Source organism: Archocentrus centrarchus, chromosome 21 (genome assembly GCF_007364275.1).
Source record: "Archocentrus centrarchus isolate MPI-CPG fArcCen1 chromosome 21, fArcCen1, whole genome shotgun sequence".
NCBI classification, from domain to species: Eukaryota; Metazoa; Chordata; class Actinopteri; order Cichliformes; family Cichlidae; genus Archocentrus; species Archocentrus centrarchus.
This window is the reverse complement of record NC_044366.1, coordinates 34970162-34976161: the sequence shown is the minus strand read 5'-3', so window position 1 is coordinate 34976161 and position 6000 is coordinate 34970162.

The window sequence follows — 6000 nt, the reverse complement described above, 5'->3', positions numbered from 1 at the left end:
AAAACAGTAAATTTGTGTCGATAATTTTTTAGAATCAAATTAATCGAGTTAATCGATGAATCGTTGCAGCCCTAGCTAGCGCACAACTTTTCAATGCCATACAAGTTACACAGTTGCTGAATCAGAAAGCTTTCAAAGTTAAGGCCCTGATTGGAGTGCAGCTGAGCAGGGACACCAAATTTGTAAAACCATTATCGACACAAATACCCTAGCCACAGTAGAGGCACATTGGTCACGAGTCGGGACAGCCACTGTATACTTACTGAAGACATCTGTCAACACCAGGATGTTCTCTACACCATTCTGGGCCAGCTCTAAAGGGGTGTAATCAATAGCCAAGATTTCATTAGGGCATGATGCCAAAAAAATGCCCGATATGGCTGGCAGCTTTTGGATGAACATCTTTAGCAACCTGGCACCATTCACAGGCCTGACATGACTGGGCAACATCAGTGGACATACCAGGCCAGTAGCATCAGGACCAGAGGAGTGCCAGAGTGCACTCGAGTCCCTGGTGCTCATGCTTTTGGTGGACTTGGCTCAAAACCTTACTAATTAAGGCACTTGGTGGCAACAGCTGAAGTACAGCTTCAGCTCCATCAGGGTGGAACACTTGACGGTAAACGAGTCCATCCTTTTCCACCAAGTGATCCCACTCACAGTTCGCCCTTACGATGCTCTTATATGACATAGTAGACCCTCCGAATTGGATTGACACCTCATTTGGCCAATTATGTTATGAAATGGATTTTCCAGAGCCAATAATAACCAGACAGCATCATGTGACTTCTCTGGACATGCCCAAAATCGTTCTGATTGGTCAACTCTGACCCAAAATCTAAAACCACAGATGTATAGCCAATAAAATTCCTGACACATGGGTATATGATATCTTGGGGTGACTCTGCATTATTGCACCTACATTATAATAAATCCTCTTTGGTCACTTAAAATATCTTTATAGAGTGTAATGTTATATTTGTTGTGATTTCTGCTGCCCTCTTGGCCAGATTTCTCTTTAAAAGACATTTTTAAGATCAATCACAGTTTTTACCCTGATAAATAAAGAATATATAAAAGTCACTGCCAAAAACTGATTGTAACTTCTACCTTGTGACAGAAATGCTGTTTCTCGCTCAAAATTACTTGATATCATTCACGAGAGATATGTTTGACAAATTTTCACAGATTATAGATCAACAAGTCATTTGTCGCAGAGGCAACAGGCAATCATTTTCTGGCAAATACCGGAAATCACTTTTTGGCAGACGATCACTTTGTGGTACAACACCGGCGAACGAGCCAAGGACACAAACCAAGCAGCAGCGGGACCCAGATCCAGACAGCAGCGACGATAGGATTCAGCAGCAAAAGTCAAACTTTCACCAATGGAGACAGGGCAATGGCGAAAACAAGACAGTGGCAAAGACAGGACAGGACAGGACAGAACAGCAGTGGCTCCAGTCAGCTGGGAGCTGTGTGCGTTTTTGTTGCTCCAGATGACTCAGCTGGAGAATGCTGCATCTACTTCCAAACAGGCTCACGCATCCACTGAAAGGAACGCAATGCAAACAGCTAACTGGCGTTCACTGCAGCAGGACACCAGCTTAACGCAACCTATACGGATGCCAAAAGCATGTTACTCTGCTTTTCTGCCAGAGACTGGGACCAGGAAGTCCAGAAATGACAATCAACTGGGAGTGAGGAGGAGACAGGTAGAGAGGCGCTCTTTTTAATACCCACTCTCTCCATTGTGAGTGGCTAAGAATGGCAGGCTCATTAAGAGATGTCAATACTGGCACACATGGAAACCCATTCCATGCACTGTTCTTGAGCTAATCTGGAGGCTACATGAAAGTCTGTAGCGATTGACTGCAGAAAGTTGGCGACCTCTGCACACTATGTGAGACTGGAGAGTGTCTTCTGGTTCATCTGGGTAATTTATTATGTGTGCAATAACTCAGAGGCGCAATAATTTGAACTGGAACAGTATGTTCCAGATTTATGTTTATTATCATAGCCACTGCCTTCACTGCCTACTGTATTCATAAGAATTCTTGTGTACATATTACAAAAGTCTTTGGTTTAAACCATTAGAGTGTTTATTCTTTTTTATATGATAAATGGTTGCAGCTCTAACAACTGAAATTTCCCTCTGAGACTAATAAAGTATTTGATTCCTTTAACGTCGGGGTGATCACACTCTTCAGCCTCCTCAAAATGTCTACTGGACAACAGAGTCTGTCCGTTAGTCAAACCTTGGATTCAGGAGAACCAATGCAGTCGTGGAATGCTGGACAAGCTCATCCTCCCAAGGATATTGGAGATGTGCGGGAGTTTTCTCAACCAATCTATGTGTGTTTTGTGGACTTGTAGAGGGTATTCGGCCTATCCTTTGGGAGGGTGCTTTGGGAGTATGGGGTAATAGGCCCATTTTTACAAGAGCTTAGTCCACATTGCTGGCAGTAAGTCATACTCGTTCTTGGCAGTTATTGGACAAGTGCTGCCCTTTGTCACCAATTCTGTTTATAATTTGTATGGACAGTCAAGAGGTGGAGCTCCTTTAAGTCCAAAGCCATGGGTATCAGTCAGAAAAGGGTGGGGTGCCTACACCTGGTGGGCCATGAGTAACTGCCCCAAGTGCAGTGGTTAAGTGTGAAAGCAAAGTTGTCAGTTTACTCGTCGATCTACATTCCCACCTTCACCTATGTTCACGAGCTCTGGGTAGTGACTAGAAAGATGAGATTGTGGATACAAGAGTTTCAAAATCAATCCAAAATCCAAGGAATAAAACAGCATCAGCTGTTTCTGCAATGCTACAACTGGAGGAGGGAGTTTAAGTATACTTAGGTCAAAGTTCCCAGTAATAATGGGACATGAAATGTTTGACTATGAAAAAAGTAGTATATTTTCATGCATTACAGTTTCTCACATTTATTAATTTGGGGTTCAGTGCTCTTCATAGCCACACTGCTAGAAATACTAGCAGAGAAATAGAAAATGATTCAGTGTGTTTAAAAAATAAAAGTAAGTAAATTTGTCTTCATAGCTGGCCATTTGCATCTTAAGTGAAACTGGTGTATACCCACATTCCCATAAACAACATAAAAAATTTTACTGGTTTCTCTTACATCTCTTGAATATCTGGGACTGACTGGTGATAACCCTAACACTAACCATGTCCTATAAGAATATGTAAATCTTATTCTTGTTGAAAATGTTGAAGATATGGTCACAACGAGGACGCAATCCCACATTCTGTATTGGTCAAGGCCCAGACAAACAACAGTTGTGTGTCCCACTGGATCACTCCAGGGTGTGTGTGTCAAGTTGGTTACTGGAGTCAACAGCAATACCAATGCCAAAACTGTATTGTTCCTCTATACTACTCTTTTGTATTCAAGGACACAACAGCCAGGATGTGAGACAACTTGATAACCTTTTATTCTTCTTCCATCCCCTATTCCACACACCCACCTTCCATGCACCACCACCTGGCCGAGTGCGATGTCTCTGGTTGTATGTTTGCTGCTGTTGCCGTTTCAATGCAGCATCCTTTTCTCTGAATGTTTTGAGATTGGGCCACTGAGGTTGAAGCTGCATTGGTGACACTGGGACTGGTGTTCTTATCCTCCTCCCCATGAGGAGTTGTGCTGGGAAAATCCCATGTGCCAATGGAGTGGCCCTGTATGCCAGCAGACCTTTGTGGAAGTCTCCCTCTCTTTCTAAGAGGGACTTCACTGTCCTGACAGCCCTTTCAGCCTCTCCATTGCTACGGGGATAACAGGGGCTGCTTGTCACATGAGTAAAGTCATAATCTTGTGCAAACTGAGAGAATTCGTGACAGGAAAACTGTGTGCCATTGTCCGTGACTAACACTTCTGGGCAACCATGCCTGGCAAACACAGCTTTAAATCTGGCAATAGTCTGTTTTGCAGATGTGCCTGCCGGCAGGGTACACACTTCAATATAACAAGAGAAGTAGTCTATCATGACTAAATAGTTCCCGTTTCGCCATTGAAAAAGATCTGCTGCGACCCTCTGCCATGGTCTGCTTGGAAGATCTGTTATGAGTAGTGGTTCAACTGGTATTTGTGCTTCACGTGCACAAATATCACATCTCTCAACCATCTGTCTCACAGCGCATGTGATGCCTGGCCACCAGACTGATTCTCTTGCCCTAGCTAGGCATTTGTTGATGCCTTGATGTCCCTGGTGAAGTCTCTGCAGGATGTCAGGCCTCATGTTTTCAGGTATGATGAGTCTCTCACCTTTCATGAGCAACCCTCCTCCTTCATGCAGGACTGACCTTTCGGGCCAGTAGGGTAACAGCAGTTCATGCACGTCTCTTCTGTGTTCAGGCCAGCCATTTGCAATATAACGACTCAGACGTTTACAGGCATCATCAGAGGTTTGTGCATTCTTAATCTGTTCCAGTCTTGTCGGGGTGGCTGGCAAGCTTGCAACTATGCTGTCCAGGTAAGCCTTGCATTCTTTTTCCATGTCCTGCTCTGCCTCTGTGGCTGTGGCTGGAAGTGGAGCCCTGGACAGAGCATCAGCTGTTATCAGGTTTTTACCTGGAATGTAAATGATGTTGAAATTGAACCTGAGCAGTCGGAGTCTGAATCTGACAATCCTCGGTGGAAGATCATCCAATGCTCTGGATTTCAGGAGTGTTATGAGTGGCTTGTGATCAGTTCTTATGGTGAAGTCCAGGCCACTCAAATAGTCATGCAAACGTTCACATGCCCAGGTCGTAGCTAAGGCCTCTTTTTCTATTTGGGCATATCTTGATTCAGCTTTGGTCAAACTTCTTGAGATATAGACGACAGGCCTCCACTCCCCTGTTGACTGTTTTTGTGTCAAGACCCCTCCCAGACCATAAGAGGAGGCGTCTGCTGACACTATAGTTTCATGACATGGGCTGTACTGGGCTAACACAGTCTCTGAGCCCAGTTCTTTCTTTGTTTCCAGGAATGCTTTCTGTTGGGGTGCTCCCCACGTCCAGCTGTTCTCTGTTTTCAACAGGTCACGGATGGGCTTTGTCAGGTCAGGCAGGCGGGGTGAAAATTTGCCTACAAAGTTCACCATGCCCATGAAACGGCGGACATCAGCCACATCCTTTGGCTCTGGCATGTCAAGGATTGCCTTTATTTTATCTGGGTCTGCTCTGATGCCTTGCGAGTTGATGACATGTCCGAGGAAACGAATCTCAGTCAGAGCAAACTGGCATTTTTCATTAAGAGTGAGCCCAGCTTCTCTGAATTTCTGCAGCACTCTGTGCAGCCTGTCATCGTGCTCTGCCCGGTCCTTCCCTGTGACGAGGACATCATCAGCATGACACAGGACTCCGTCAATGCCATCTATCAGCTGAGAAATCCTCTTTTGAAAATGTTCGGGGGCAGATGATATACCAAAAGGGAGCCTCTTGAAGTAATAGCGGCCCTCTGGTGTGATGAATGTGGTCAGCAGCATTGAGTCATGATGGAGTGGCACCTGCCAGAAGCCTGATGTAGCATCTAGCTTTGTGAAGACTCTGGCTCCTTCTAGCTTGGCCAGTGTCTCATCCACAGCTGGTAAGATGTGTCTTTCTCTGACGACACTCTCTTTCAGATGAGTTAGGTCAACGCAAACGCGTATTTTCCCGGAGGTTTTCTCTATAGGGACCATGCCCGCACACCATTCTGTTGGTTCTTCAACACGGGCTATGACCCCCATTTTCTCCATCCGGTCTAATTCCTCTTTAACTTTAGCTCGGAAAGGAATGGCCACACGTCGTGGGGCAGAGAGGGCATAAGGCGTTGCATTGTCTTTAAGCGTGATTTTATATTCACCTTTCAGCTTACCTAGCCCTGTAAAGACATCTGGATATGTTGAACGAAAGTGTGACTCTGCGTCATCGATGCTATGAAGCTGAGAAATCAACTGAAGTCTGCGGATAGCAGGGAGACCCAACAAAGGCAGGGTTAAATCTTTGACAATGAACACCTCGTCCTCTAT